General features: G+C 62.5%; 13 non-coding genes across 13 annotated transcripts; all 13 read right to left on the bottom strand.

Annotated features, from left to right (window-relative positions):
- Positions 1–325: 325 nt before the first annotated feature.
- On the bottom strand, positions 326–489 carry LOC141174077 (U1 spliceosomal RNA). Its single transcript, XR_012252769.1, has one exon. It is a non-coding gene; the product is annotated as a U1 spliceosomal RNA (small nuclear RNA).
- A 915-nt stretch (positions 490–1404) lies between these two features.
- On the bottom strand, positions 1405–1568 carry LOC141174074 (U1 spliceosomal RNA). The gene has a single exon (XR_012252767.1). It is a non-coding gene; the product is annotated as a U1 spliceosomal RNA (small nuclear RNA).
- A 914-nt stretch (positions 1569–2482) lies between these two features.
- LOC141174569 (U1 spliceosomal RNA) lies at positions 2483–2646 on the bottom strand. Its single transcript, XR_012252912.1, has one exon. It is a non-coding gene; the product is annotated as a U1 spliceosomal RNA (small nuclear RNA).
- A 915-nt stretch (positions 2647–3561) lies between these two features.
- Positions 3562–3726, bottom strand: LOC141174516 (U1 spliceosomal RNA). The gene has a single exon (XR_012252900.1). It is a non-coding gene; the product is annotated as a U1 spliceosomal RNA (small nuclear RNA).
- A 915-nt stretch (positions 3727–4641) lies between these two features.
- On the bottom strand, positions 4642–4805 carry LOC141174374 (U1 spliceosomal RNA). The gene has a single exon (XR_012252861.1). It is a non-coding gene; the product is annotated as a U1 spliceosomal RNA (small nuclear RNA).
- Positions 4806–5720: 915 nt separating this feature from the next.
- Positions 5721–5884, bottom strand: LOC141174368 (U1 spliceosomal RNA). Its single transcript, XR_012252859.1, has one exon. It is a non-coding gene; the product is annotated as a U1 spliceosomal RNA (small nuclear RNA).
- Positions 5885–6799: 915 nt separating this feature from the next.
- LOC141174069 (U1 spliceosomal RNA) lies at positions 6800–6963 on the bottom strand. The gene has a single exon (XR_012252766.1). It is a non-coding gene; the product is annotated as a U1 spliceosomal RNA (small nuclear RNA).
- Positions 6964–7878: 915 nt separating this feature from the next.
- Positions 7879–8042, bottom strand: LOC141174456 (U1 spliceosomal RNA). Its single transcript, XR_012252886.1, has one exon. It is a non-coding gene; the product is annotated as a U1 spliceosomal RNA (small nuclear RNA).
- A 915-nt stretch (positions 8043–8957) lies between these two features.
- On the bottom strand, positions 8958–9121 carry LOC141174435 (U1 spliceosomal RNA). Its single transcript, XR_012252880.1, has one exon. It is a non-coding gene; the product is annotated as a U1 spliceosomal RNA (small nuclear RNA).
- A 915-nt stretch (positions 9122–10036) lies between these two features.
- On the bottom strand, positions 10037–10200 carry LOC141174066 (U1 spliceosomal RNA). Its single transcript, XR_012252764.1, has one exon. It is a non-coding gene; the product is annotated as a U1 spliceosomal RNA (small nuclear RNA).
- A 915-nt stretch (positions 10201–11115) lies between these two features.
- Positions 11116–11279, bottom strand: LOC141174061 (U1 spliceosomal RNA). The gene has a single exon (XR_012252763.1). It is a non-coding gene; the product is annotated as a U1 spliceosomal RNA (small nuclear RNA).
- A 915-nt stretch (positions 11280–12194) lies between these two features.
- Positions 12195–12358, bottom strand: LOC141174058 (U1 spliceosomal RNA). Its single transcript, XR_012252762.1, has one exon. It is a non-coding gene; the product is annotated as a U1 spliceosomal RNA (small nuclear RNA).
- Positions 12359–13273: 915 nt separating this feature from the next.
- Positions 13274–13437, bottom strand: LOC141174521 (U1 spliceosomal RNA). Its single transcript, XR_012252901.1, has one exon. It is a non-coding gene; the product is annotated as a U1 spliceosomal RNA (small nuclear RNA).
- Between the last annotated feature and the right edge of the window lie 627 nt (positions 13438–14064).

The following is a 14064-nucleotide window of genomic DNA, read 5'->3' as shown; positions in this document are numbered from 1 at the left end:
GGTTCGCTGCAAATCCAGCATGTTGGGGCGCTAGTCCCGACACCTGCAGAAGAGCAGAGGGAGCCATGTCGTCACCAAGTGAATGAGATGCAAACGAGCAGATCAATCCCCAGCAGCAGGCAGGGGGCGCCAAGTCCAACAAACAAAGCACAAAGCAAAGGCAAAAGGCCCCAAGCCAACAAAAAAGCAAGCAACTCGTCCCTTCTTAGCCAGGGCAGGGAGAAGGTGGCGGCGTAGGCCCACAAGGGGGAGCCAAAGGCCACGTCCACCTCTCCGAGCTTCTCATCATTCCTAAAGCACTGTTCTGTCATTGACCGGAGGAAATCAGGGGAAAGCGCGAACGCAGTCCCCCACTACCACAAATTATGCAGTCGAGTTTCCCGCATTTGGGGAAATCGCAGGGGTCAGCACACCCGGAGTGCAATGGATGAGCCTCACCCTGGGAGAACCACCTTAGTGATCATGGTATCTCCCCTGCCAGGTAAGTATGAGTTGGAGCCCGCCGGGCCGACGAGCGCCCCTCTGGCGCAGCCCCCCAGCATCGCGGAGTCTCGTGCACCAAAAGTAAGGGGTGGTGTGGCCCGGCGGCGCCTGCACGGACGCTCCCCGAGTGGGTGACGCCGGGCGCTCAAGGCGCAGCTGACGCCCCGTCTGTCCCCCAGAGGGCAGGCCGAGCTCAAGCGGAAAACCGTCCAAGATGCACAGCAGCAGCAGCCTGATCATTTGCATATAGGGGCGGCTGCTCCCAAGCACTACGTCGCTGCGGCCGGGAACAGGCAGGCAGCTAGAGCTCTGCAGCTGCCACCCTCTGCTGGCACCCTGTCGTGACTCACTCAGCTGCGGCCAGGAGGACGCACGGTGGAGGAGGCTCAAGGGCAGGCCCAGCAGCTGCTTCGGGTCGACCGACCGAACGGCAGACAGCTGTGCACCGGCGGGCCACTCACAACTCCAGCTCCGGCCGCGAGATGGGGACGCTGCAAGTGGCCACCCTTGAGCGTGCCTGCGCAGGAGGAGGCTTTCGGCCGCTCGCGCTCTCCCTGGAACACGGCGTTGCCTCGTGTGCTCCAAAGCATGCCTTTGGTTCGCTGCAAATCCAGCATGTTGGGGCGCTAGTCCCGACACCTGCAGAAGAGCAGAGGGAGCCATGTCGTCACCAAGTGAATGAGATGCAAACGAGCAGATCAATCCCCAGCAGCAGGCAGGGGGCGCCAAGTCCAACAAACAAAGCACAAAGCAAAGGCAAAAGGCCCCAAGCCAACAAAGAAGCAAGCAACTCGTCCCTTCTTAGCCAGGGCAGGGAGAAGGTGGCGGCGTAGGCCCACAAGGGGGAGCCAAAGGCCACGTCCACCTCTCCGAGCTTCTCATCATTCCCAAAGCACTGTTCTGTCATTGACCGGAGGAAATCAGGGGAAAGCGCGAACGCAGTCCCCCACTACCACAAATTATGCAGTCGAGTTTCCCGCATTTGGGGAAATCGCAGGGGTCAGCACACCCGGAGTGCAATGGATGAGCCTCACCCTGGGAGAACCACCTTAGTGATCATGGTATCTCCCCTGCCAGGTAAGTATGAGTTGGAGCCCGCAGGGCCGACGAGCGCCCCTCTGGCGCAGCCCCCCAGCATCGCGGAGTCTCGTGCACCAAAAGTAAGGGGTGGTGTGGCCCGGCGGCGCCTGCACGGACGCTCCCCGAGTCGGTGACGCCGGGCGCTCAAGGCGCAGCTGATGCCCCGTCTGTCCCCCAGAGGGCAGGCCGAGCTCAAGCGGAAAACCGTCCAAGATGCACAGCAGCAGCAGCCTGATCATTTGCATATAGGGGCGGCTGCTCCCAAGCACTACGTCGCTGCGGCCGGGAACAGGCAGGCAGCTAGAGCTCTGCAGCTGCCACCCTCTGCTGGCACCCTGTCGTGACTCACTCAGCTGCGGCCAGGAGGACGCACGGTGGAGGAGGCTCAAGGGCAGGCCCAGCAGCTGCTTCGGGTCGACCGACCGAACGGCAGACAGCTGTGCACCGGCGGGCCACTCACAACTCCAGCTCCGGCCGCGAGATGGGGACGCTGCAAGTGGCCACCCTTGAGCGTGCCTGCGCAGGAGGAGGCTTTCGGCCGCTCGCGCTCTCCCTGAACACGGCGTTGCCTCGTGTGCTCCAAAGCATGCCTTTGGTTCGCTGCAAATCCAGCATGTTGGGGCGCTAGTCCCGACACCTGCAGAAGAGCAGAGGGAGCCATGTCGTCACCAAGTGAATGAGATGCAAACGAGCAGATCAATCCCCAGCAGCAGGCAGGGGGCGCCAAGTCCAACAAACAAAGCACAAAGCAAAGGCAAAAGGCCCCAAGCCAACAAAGAAGCAAGCAACTCATCCCTTCTTAGCCAGGGCAGGGAGAAGGTGGCGGCGTAGGCCCACAAGGGGGAGCCAAAGGCCACGTCCACCTCTCCGAGCTTCTCATCATTCCCAAAGCACTGTTCTGTCATTGACCGGAGGAAATCATGGGAAAGCGCGAACACAGTCGCCCACTACCACAAATTATGCAGTCGAGTTTCCCGCATTTGGGGAAATCGCAGGGGTCAGCACACCCGGAATGCAATGGATGAGCCTCACCCTGGGAGAACCACCTTAGTGATCATGGTATCTCCCCTGCCAGGTAAGTATGAGTTGGAGCCCGCCGGGCCGACGAGCGCCCCTCTGGCGCAGCCCCCCAGCATCGCGGAGTCTCGTGCACCAAAAGTAAGGGGTGGTGTGGCCCGGCGGCGCCTGCACGGACGCTCCCCGAGTGGGTGACGCCGGGCGCTCAAGGCGCAGCTGACGCCCCGTCCGTCCCCCAGAGGGCAGGCCGAGCTCAAGCGGAAAACCGTCCAAGATGCACAGCAGCAGCAGCCTGATCATTTGCATATAGGGGCGGCTGCTCCCAAGCACTACGTCGCTGCGGCCGGGAACAGGCAGGCAGCTAGAGCTCTGCAGCTGCCACCCTCTGCTGGCACCCTGTCGTGACTCACTCAGCTGCGGCCAGGAGGACGCACGGTGGAGGAGGCTCAAGGGCAGGCCCAGCAGCTGCTTCGGGTCGACCGACCGAACGGCAGACAGCTGTGCACAGGCGGGCCACTCACAACTCCAGCTCCGGCCGCGAGATGGGGACGCTGCAAGTGGCCACCCTTGAGCGTGCCTGCGCAGGAGGAGGCTTTCGGCCGCTCGCGCTCTCCCTGGAACACAGCGTTGCCTCGTGTGCTCCAAAGCATGCCTTTGGTTCGCTGCAAATCCAGCATGTTGGGGCGCTAGTCCCGACACCTGCAGAAGAGCAGAGGGAGCCATGTCGTCACCAAGTGAATGAGATGCAAACGAGCAGATCAATCCCCAGCAGCAGGCAGGGGGCGCCAAGTCCAACAAACAAAGCACAAAGCAAAGGCAAAAGGCCCCAAGCCAACAAAAAAGCAAGCAACTCGTCCCTTCTTAGCCAGGGCAGGGAGAAGGTGGCGGCGTAGGCCCACAAGGGGGAGCCAAAGGCCACGTCCACCTCTTCGAGCTTCTCATCATTCCTAAAGCACTGTTCTGTCATTGACCGGAGGAAATCAGGGGTTCAGCGCGAACGCAGTCCCCCACTACCACAAATTATGCAGTCGAGTTTCCCGCATTTGGGGAAATCGCAGGGGTCAGCACACCCGGAGTGCAATGGATGAGCCTCACCCTGGGAGAACCACCTTAGTGATCATGGTATCTCCCCTGCCAGGTAAGTATGAGTTGGAGCCCGCCGGGCCGACGAGCGCCCCTCTGGCGCAGCCCCCCAGCATCGCGGAGTCTCGTGCACCAAAAGTAAGGGATGGTGTGGCCCGGCGGCGCCTGCACGGACGCTCCCCGAGTGGGTGACGCCGGGCGCTCAAGGCGCAGCTGACGCCCCGTCTGTCCCCCAGAGGGCAGGCCGAGCTCAAGCGGAAAACCGTCCAAGATGCACAGCAGCAGCAGCCTGATCATTTGCATATAGGGGCGGCTGCTCCCAAGCACTACGTCGCTGCGGCCGGGAACAGGCAGGCAGCTAGAGCTCTGCAGCTGCCACCCTCTGCTGGCACCCTGTCGTGACTCACTCAGCTGCGGCCAGGAGGACGCACGGTGGAGGAGGCTCAAGGGCAGGCCCAGCAGCTGCTTCGGGTCGACCGACCGAACGGCAGACAGCTGTGCACCGGCGGGCCACTCACAACTCCAGCTCCGGCCGCGAGATGGGGACGCTGCAAGTGGCCACCCTTGAGCGTGCCTGCGCAGGAGGAGGCTTTCGGCCGCTCGCGCTCTCCCTGGAACACGGCGTTGCCTCGTGTGCTCCAAAGCATGCCTTTGGTTCGCTGCAAATCCAGCATGTTGGGGCGCTAGTCCCGACACCTGCAGAAGAGCAGAGGGAGCCATGTCGTCACCAAGTGAATGAGATGCAAACGAGCAGATCAATCCCCAGCAGCAGGCAGGGGGCGCCAAGTCCAACAAACAAAGCACAAAGCAAAGGCAAAAGGCCCCAAGCCAACAAAGAAGCAAACAACTCGTCCCTTCTTAGCCAGGGCAGGGAGAAGGTGGCGGCGTAGGCCCACAAGGGGGAGCCAAAGGCCACGTCCACCTCTCCGAGCTTCTCATCATTCCCAAAGCACTGTTCTGTCATTGACCGGAGGAAATCAGGGGAAAGCGCGAATGCAGTCCCCCACTACCACAAATTATGCAGTCGAGTTTCCCGCATTTGGGGAAATCGCAGGGGTCAGCACACCCGGAGTGCAATGGATGAGCCTCACCCTGGGAGAACCACCTTAGTGATCATGGTATCTCCCCTGCCAGGTAAGTATGAGTTGGAGCCCGCCGGGCCGACGAGCGCCCCTCTGGCGCAGCCCCCCAGCATCGCGGAGTCTCGTGCACCAAAAGTAAGGGGTGGTGTGGCCCGGCGGCGCCTGCACGGACGCTCCCCGAGTGGGTGACGCCGGGCGCTCAAGGCGCAGCTGACGCCCCGTCTGTCCTCCAGAGGGCAGGCCGAGCTCAAGCGGAAAACCGTCCAAGATGCACAGCAGCAGCAGCCTGATCATTTGCATATAGGGGCGGCTGCTCCCAAGCACTACGTCGCTGCGGCCGGGAACAGGCAGGCAGCTAGAGCTCTGCAGCTGCCACCCTCTGCTGGCACCCTGTCGTGACTCACTCAGCTGCGGCCAGGAGGACGCACGGTGGAGGAGGCTCAAGGGCAGGCCCAGCAGCTGCTTCGGGTCGACCGACCGAACGGCAGACAGCTGTGCACCGGCGGGCCACTCACAACTCCAGCTCCGGCCGCGAGATGGGGACGCTGCAAGTGGCCACCCTTGAGCGTGCCTGCGCAGGAGGAGGCTTTCGGCCGCTCGCGCTCTCCCTGGAACACGGCGTTGCCTCGTGTGCTCCAAAGCATGCCTTTGGTTCGCTGCAAATCCAGCATGTTGGGGCGCTAGTCCCGACACCTGCAGAAGAGCAGAGGGAGCCATGTCGTCACCAAGTGAATGAGATGCAAACGAGCAGATCAATCCCCAGCAGCAGGCAGGGGGCGCCAAGTCCAACAAACAAAGCACAAAGCAAAGGCAAAAGGCCCCAAGCCAACAAAGAAGCAAACAACTCGTCCCTTCTTAGCCAGGGCAGGGAGAAGGTGGCGGCGTAGGCCCACAAGGGGGAGCCAAAGGCCACGTCCACCTCTCCGAGCTTCTCATCATTCCCAAAGCACTGTTCTGTCATTGACCGGAGGAAATCAGGGGAAAGCGCGAATGCAGTCCCCCACTACCACAAATTATGCAGTCGAGTTTCCCGCATTTGGGGAAATCGCAGGGGTCAGCACACCCGGAGTGCAATGGATGAGCCTCACCCTGGGAGAACCACCTTAGTGATCATGGTATCTCCCCTGCCAGGTAAGTATGAGTTGGAGCCCGCCGGGCCGACGAGCGCCCCTCTGGCGCAGCCCCCCAGCATCGCGGAGTCTCGTGCACCAAAAGTAAGGGGTGGTGTGGCCCGGCGGCGCCTGCACGGACGCTCCCCGAGTGGGTGACGCCGGGCGCTCAAGGCGCAGCTGACGCCCCGTCTGTCCTCCAGAGGGCAGGCCGAGCTCAAGCGGAAAACCGTCCAAGATGCACAGCAGCAGCAGCCTGATCATTTGCATATAGGGGCGGCTGCTCCCAAGCACTACGTCGCTGCGGCCGGGAACAGGCAGGCAGCTAGAGCTCTGCAGCTGCCACCCTCTGCTGGCACCCTGTCGTGACTCACTCAGCTGCGGCCAGGAGGACGCACGGTGGAGGAGGCTCAAGGGCAGGCCCAGCAGCTGCTTCGGGTCGACCGACCGAACGGCAGACAGCTGTGCACCGGCGGGCCACTCACAACTCCAGCTCCGGCCGCGAGATGGGGACGCTGCAAGTGGCCACCCTTGAGCGTGCCTGCGCAGGAGGAGGCTTTCGGCCGCTCGCGCTCTCCCTGGAACACGGCGTTGCCTCGTGTGCTCCAAAGCATGCCTTTGGTTCGCTGCAAATCCAGCATGTTGGGGCGCTAGTCCCGACACCTGCAGAAGAGCAGAGGGAGCCATGTCGTCACCAAGTGAATGAGATGCAAACGAGCAGATCAATCCCCAGCAGCAGGCAGGGGGCGCCAAGTCCAACAAACAAAGCACAAAGCAAAGGCAAAAGGCCCCAAGCCAACAAAGAAGCAAGCAACTCGTCCCTTCTTAGCCAGGGCAGGGAGAAGGTGGCGGCGTAGGCCCACAAGGGGGAGCCAAAGGCCACGTCCACCTCTCCGAGCTTCTCATCATTCCCAAAGCACTGTTCTGTCATTGACCGGAGGAAATCAGGGGAAAGCGCGAACGCAGTCCCCCACTACCACAAATTATGCAGTCGAGTTTCCCGCATTTGGGGAAATCGCAGGGGTCAGCACACCCGGAGTGCAATGGATGAGCCTCACCCTGGGAGAACCACCTTAGTGATCATGGTATCTCCCCTGCCAGGTAAGTATGAGTTGGAGCCCGCCGGGCCGACGAGCGCCCCTCTGGCGCAGCCCCCCAGCATCGCGGAGTCTCGTGCACCAAAAGTAAGGGGTGGTGTGGCCCGGCGGCGCCTGCACGGACGCTCCCCGAGTGGGTGACGCCGGGCGCTCAAGGCGCAGCTGACGCCCCGTCCGTCCCCCAGAGGGCAGGCCGAGCTCAAGCGGAAAACCGTCCAAGATGCACAGCAGCAGCAGCCTGATCATTTGCATATAGGGGCGGCTGCTCCCAAGCACTACGTCGCTGCGGCCGGGAACAGGCAGGCAGCTAGAGCTCTGCAGCTGCCACCCTCTGCTGGCACCCTGTCGTGACTCACTCAGCTGCGGCCAGGAGGACGCACGGTGGAGGAGGCTCAAGGGCAGGCCCAGCAGCTGCTTCGGGTCGACCGACCGAACGGCAGACAGCTGTGCACCGGCGGGCCACTCACAACTCCAGCTCCGGCCGCGAGATGGGGACGCTGCAAGTGGCCACCCTTGAGCGTGCCTGCGCAGGAGGAGGCTTTCGGCCGCTCGCGCTCTCCCTGGAACACGGCGTTGCCTCGTGTGCTCCAAAGCATGCCTTTGGTTCGCTGCAAATCCAGCATGTTGGGGCGCTAGTCCCGACACCTGCAGAAGAGCAGAGGGAGCCATGTCGTCACCAAGTGAATGAGATGCAAACGAGCAGATCAATCCCCAGCAGCAGGCAGGGGGCGCCAAGTCCAACAAACAAAGCACAAAGCAAAGGCAAAAGGCCCCAAGCCAACAAAAAAGCAAGCAACTCGTCCCTTCTTAGCCAGGGCAGGGAGAAGGTGGCGGCGTAGGCCCACAAGGGGGAGCCAAAGGCCACGTCCACCTCTCCGAACTTCTCATCATTCCCAAAGCACTGTTCTGTCATTGACCGGAGGAAATCAGGGGAAAGCGCGAACGCAGTCGCCCACTACCACAAATTATGCAGTCGAGTTTCCCGCATTTGGGGAAATCGCAGGGGTCAGCACACCCGGAGTGCAATGGATGAGCCTCACCCTGGGAGAACCACCTTAGTGATCATGGTATCTCCCCTGCCAGGTAAGTATGAGTTGGAGCCCGCCGGGCCGACGAACGCCCCTCTGGCGCAGCCCCCCAGCATCGCGGAGTCTCGTGCACCAAAAGTAAGGGGTGGTGTGGCCCGGCGGCGCCTGCACGGACGCTCCCCGAGTGGGTGACGCCGGGCGCTCAAGGCGCAGCTGACGCCCCGTCCGTCCCCCAGAGGGCAGGCCGAGCTCAAGCGGAAAACCGTCCAAGATGCACAGCAGCAGCAGCCTGATCATTTGCATATAGGGGCGGCTGCTCCCAAGCACTACGTCGCTGCGGCCGGGAACAGGCAGGCAGCTAGAGCTCTGCAGCTGCCACCCTCTGCTGGCACCCTGTCGTGACTCACTCAGCTGCGGCCAGGAGGACGCACGGTGGAGGAGGCTCAAGGGCAGGCCCAGCAGCTGCTTCGGGTCGACCGACCGAACGGCAGACAGCTGTGCACCGGCGGGCCACTCACAACTCCAGCTCCGGCCGCGAGATGGGGACGCTGCAAGTGGCCACCCTTGAGCGTGCCTGCGCAGGAGGAGGCTTTCGGCCGCTCGCGCTCTCCCTGGAACACGGCGTTGCCTCGTGTGCTCCAAAGCATGCCTTTGGTTCGCTGCAAATCCAGCATGTTGGGGCGCTAGTCCCGACACCTGCAGAAGAGCAGAGGGAGCCATGTCGTCACCAAGTGAATGAGATGCAAACGAGCAGATCAATCCCCAGCAGCAGGCAGGGGGCGCCAAGTCCAACAAACAAAGCACAAAGCAAAGGCAAAAGGCCCCAAGCCAACAAAAAAGCAAGCAACTCGTCCCTTCTTAGCCAGGGCAGGGAGAAGGTGGCGGCGTAGGCCCACAAGGGGGAGCCAAAGGCCACGTCCACCTCTCCGAGCTTCTCATCATTCCTAAAGCACTGTTCTGTCATTGACCGGAGGAAATCAGGGGAAAGCGCGAACGCAGTCCCCCACTACCACAAATTATGCAGTCGAGTTTCCCGCATTTGGGGAAATCGCAGGGGTCAGCACACCCGGAGTGTAATGGATGAGCCTCACCCTGGGAGAACCACCTTAGTGATCATGGTATCTCCTCTGCCAGGTAAGTATGAGTTGGAGCCCGCCGGGCCGACGAGCGCCCCTCTGGCGCAGCCCCCCAGCATCGCGGAGTCTCGTGCACCAAAAGTAAGGGGTGGTGTGGCCCGGCGGCGCCTGCACGGACGCTCCCCGAGTGGGTGACGCCGGGCGCTCAAGGCGCAGCTGACGCCCCGTCTGTCCCCCAGAGGGCAGGCCGAGCTCAAGCGGAAAACCGTCCAAGATGCACAGCAGCAGCAGCCTGATCATTTGCATATAGGGGCGGCTGCTCCCAAGCACTACGTCGCTGCGGCCGGGAACAGGCAGGCAGCTAGAGCTCTGCAGCTGCCACCCTCTGCTGGCACCCTGTCGTGACTCACTCAGCTGCGGCCAGGAGGACGCACGGTGGAGGAGGCTCAAGGGCAGGCCCAGCAGCTGCTTCGGGTCGACCGACCGAACGGCAGACAGCTGTGCACCGGCAGGCCACTCACAACTCCAGCTCCGGCCGCGAGATGGGGACGCTGCAAGTGGCCACCCTTGAGCGTGCCTGCGCAGGAGGAGGCTTTCGGCCGCTCGCGCTCTCCCTGGAACACGGCGTTGCCTCGTGTGCTCCAAAGCATGCCTTTGGTTCGCTGCAAATCCAGCATGTTGGGGCGCTAGTCCCGACACCTGCAGAAGAGCAGAGGGAGCCATGTCGTCACCAAGTGAATGAGATGCAAACGAGCAGATCAATCCCCAGCAGCAGGCAGGGGGCGCCAAGTCCAACAAACAAAGCACAAAGCAAAGGCAAAAGGCCCCAAGCCAACAAAGAAGCAAGCAACTCGTCCCTTCTTAGCCAGGGCAGGGAGAAGGTGGCGGCGTAGGCCCACAAGGGGGAGCCAAAGGCCACGTCCACCTCTCCGAGCTTCTCATCATTCCCAAAGCACTGTTCTGTCATTGACCGGAGGAAATCAGGGGAAAGCGCGAACGCAGTCCCCCACTACCACAAATTATGCAGTCGAGTTTCCCGCATTTGGGGAAATCGCAGGGGTCAGCACACCCGGAGTGCAATGGATGAGCCTCACCCTGGGAGAACCACCTTAGTGATCATGGTATCTCCCCTGCCAGGTAAGTATGAGTTGGAGCCCGCCGGGCCGACGAGCGCCCCTCTGGCGCAGCCCCCCAGCATCGCGGAGTCTCGTGCACCAAAAGTAAGGGGTGGTGCGGCCCGGCGGCGCCTGCACGGACGCTCCCCGAGTGGGTGACGCCGGGCGCTCAAGGCGTAGCTGACGCCCCGTCTGTCCCCCAGAGGGCAGGCCGAGCTCAAGCGGAAAACCGTCCAAGATGCACAGCAGCAGCAGCCTGATCATTTGCATATAGGGGCGGCTGCTCCCAAGCACTACGTCGCTGCGGCCGGGAACAGGCAGGCAGCTAGAGCTCTGCAGCTGCCACCCTCTGCTGGCACCCTGTCGTGACTCACTCAGCTGCGGCCAGGAGGACGCACGGTGGAGGAGGCTCAAGGGCAGGCCCAGCAGCTGCTTCGGGTCGACCGACCGAACGGCAGACAGCTGTGCACCGGCGGGCCACTCACAACTCCAGCTCCGGCCGCGAGATGGGGACGCTGCAAGTGGCCACCCTTGAGCGTGCCTGCGCAGGAGGAGGCTTTCGGCCGCTCGCGCTCTCCCTGGAACACGGCGTTGCCTCGTGTGCTCCAAAGCATGCCTTTGGTTCGCTGCAAATCCAGCATGTTGGGGCGCTAGTCCCGACACCTGCAGAAGAGCAGAGGGAGCCATGTCGTCACCAAGTGAATGAGATGCAAACGAGCAGATCAATCCCCAGCAGCAGGCAGGGGGCGCCAAGTCCAACAAACAAAGCACAAAGCAAAGGCAAAAGGCCCCAAGCCAACAAAGAAGCAAGCAACTCGTCCCTTCTTAGCCAGGGCAGGGAGAAGGTGGCGGCGTAGGCCCACAAGGGGGAGCCAAAGGCCACGTCCACCTCTCCGAGCTTCTCATCATTCCCAAAGCACTGTTCTGTCATTGACCAGAGGAAATCAGGGGAAAGCGCGAACGCAGTCCCCCACTACCACAAATTATGCAGTCGAGTTTCCCGCATTTGGGGAAATCGCAGGGGTCAGCACACCCGGAGTGCAATGGATGAGCCTCACCCTGGGAGAACCACCTTAGTGATCATGGTATCTCCCCTGCCAGGTAAGTATGAGTTGGAGCCCGCCGGGCCGACGAGCGCCCCTCTGGCGCAGCCCCCCAGCATCGCGGAGTCTCGTGCACCAAAAGTAAGGGGTGGTGTGGCCCGGCGGCGCCTGCACGGACGCTCCCCGAGTGGGTGACGCCGGGCGCTCAAGGCGCAGCTGACGCCCCGTCTGTCCCCCAGAGGGCAGGCCGAGCTCAAGCGGAAAACCGTCCAAGATGCACAGCAGCAGCAGCCTGATCATTTGCATATAGGGGCGGCTGCTCCCAAGCACTACGTCGCTGCGGCCGGGAACAGGCAGGCAGCTAGAGCTCTGCAGCTGCCACCCTCTGCTGGCACCCTGTCGTGACTCACTCAGCTGCGGCCAGGAGGACGCACGGTGGAGGAGGCTCAAGGGCAGGCCCAGCAGCTGCTTCGGGTCGACCGACCGAACGGCAGACAGCTGTGCACCGGCGGGCCACTCACAACTCCAGCTCCGGCCGCGAGATGGGGACGCTGCAAGTGGCCACCCTTGAGCGTGCCTGCGCAGGAGGAGGCTTTCGGCCGCTCGCGCTCTCCCTGGAACACGGCGTTGCCTCGTGTGCTCCAAAGCATGCCTTTGGTTCGCTGCAAATCCAGCATGTTGGGGCGCTAGTCCCGACACCTGCAGAAGAGCAGAGGGAGCCATGTCGTCACCAAGTGAATGAGATGCAAACGAGCAGATCAATCCCCAGCAGCAGGCAGGGGGCGCCAAGTCCAACAAACAAAGCACAAAGCAAAGGCAAAAGGCCCCAAGCCAACAAAGAAGCAAGCAACTCGTCCCTTCTTAGCCAGGGCAGGGAGAAGGTGGCGGCGTAGGCCCACAAGGGGGAGCCAAAGGCCACGTCCACCTCTCCGAGCTTCTCATCATTCCCAAAGCACTGTTCTGTCATTGACCGGAGGAAATCAGGGGAAAGCGCGAACGCAGTCCCCCACTACCACAAATTATGCAGTCGAGTTTCCCGCATTTGGGGAAATCGCAGGGGTCAGCACACCCGGAGTGCAATGGATGAGCCTCACCCTGGGAGAACCACCTTAGTGATCATGGTATCTCCCCTGCCAGGTAAGTATGAGTTGGAGCCCGCCGGGCCGACGAGCGCCCCTCTGGCGCAGCCCCCCAGCATCGCGGAGTCTCGTGCACCAAAAGTAAGGGGTGGTGTGGCCCGGCGGCGCCTGCACGGACGCTCCCCGAGTGGGTGACGCCGGGCGCTCAAGGCGCAGCTGACGCCCCGTCCGTCCCCCAGAGGGCAGGCCGAGCTCAAGCGGAAAACCGTCCAAGATGCACAGCAGCAGCAGCCTGATCATTTGCATATAGGGGCGGCTGCTCCCAAGCACTACGTCGCTGCGGCCGGGAACAGGCAGGCAGCTAGAGCTCTGCAGCTGCCACCCTCTGCTGGCACCCTGTCGTGACTCACTCAGCTGCGGCCAGGAGGACGCACGGTGGAGGAGGCTCAAGGGCAGGCCCAGCAGCTGCTTCGGGTCGACCGACCGAACGGCAGACAGCTGTGCACCGGCGGGCCACTCACAACTCCAGCTCCGGCCGCGAGATGGGGACGCTGCAAGTGGCCACCCTTGAGCGTGCCTGCGCAGGAGGAGGCTTTCGGCCGCTCGCGCTCTCCCTGGAACACGGCGTTGCCTCGTGTGCTCCAAAGCATGCCTTTGGTTCGCTGCAAATCCAGCATGTTGGGGCGCTAGTCCCGACACCTGCAGAAGAGCAGAGGGAGCCATGTCGTCACCAAGTGAATGAGATGCAAACGAGCAGATCAATCCCCAGCAGCAGGCAGGGGGCGCCAAGTCCAACAAACAAAGCACAAAGCAAAGGCAAAAGGCCCCAAGCCAACAAAGAAGCAAGCAACTCGTCCCTTCTTAGCCAGGGCAGGGAGAAGGTGGCGGCGTAGGCCCACAAGGGGGAGCCAAAGGCCACGTCCACCTCTCCGAGCTTCTCATCATTCCCAAAGCACTGTTCTGTCATTGACCGGAGGAAATCAGGGGAAAGCGCGAATGCAGTCCCCCACTACCACAAATTATGCAGTCAAGTTTCCCGCATTTGGGGAAATCGCAGGGGTCAGCACACCCGGAGTGCAATGGATGAGCCTCACCCTGGGAGAACCACCTTAGTGATCATGGTATCTCCCCTGCCAGGTAAGTATGAGTTGGAGCCCGCCGGGCCGACGAGCGCCCCTCTGGCGCAGCCCCCCAGCATCGCGGAGTCTCGTGCACCAAAAGTAAGGGGTGGTGCGGCCCGGCGGCGCCTGCACGGACGCTCCCCGAGTGGGTGACGCCGGGCGCTCAAGGCGCAGCTGACGCCCCGTCTGTCCCCCAGAGGGCAGGCCGAGCTCAAGCGGAAAACCGTCCAAGATGCACAGCAGCAGCAGCCTGATCATTTGCATATAGGGGCGGCTGCTCCCAAGCACTACGTCGCTGCGGCCGGGAACAGGCAGGCAGCTAGAGCTCTGCAGCTGCCACCCTCTGCTGGCACCCTGTCGTGACTCACTCAGCTGCGGCCAGGAGGACGCACGGTGGAGGAGGCTCAAGGGCAGGCCCAGCAGCTGCTTCGGGTCGACCGACCGAACGGCAGACAGCTGTGCACCGGCGGGCCACTCACAACTCCAGCTCCGGCCGCGAGATGGGGACGCTGCAAGTGGCCACCCTTGAGCGTGCCTGCGCAGGAGGAGGCTTTCGGCCGCTCGCGCTCTCCCTGGAACACGGCGTTGCCTCGTGTGCTCCAAAGCATGCCTTTGGTTCGCTGCAAATCCAGCATGTTGGGGCGCTAGTCC

Source organism: Phyllobates terribilis, unplaced genomic scaffold (genome assembly GCF_046119375.1).
Source record: "Phyllobates terribilis strain yellow unplaced genomic scaffold, ASM4611937v1 Scaffold_1__5_contigs__length_1240528914, whole genome shotgun sequence".
In the NCBI taxonomy this organism is placed as follows: Eukaryota; Metazoa; Chordata; class Amphibia; order Anura; family Dendrobatidae; genus Phyllobates; species Phyllobates terribilis.
This window is presented reverse-complemented; position numbering and strand designations above follow the sequence as displayed.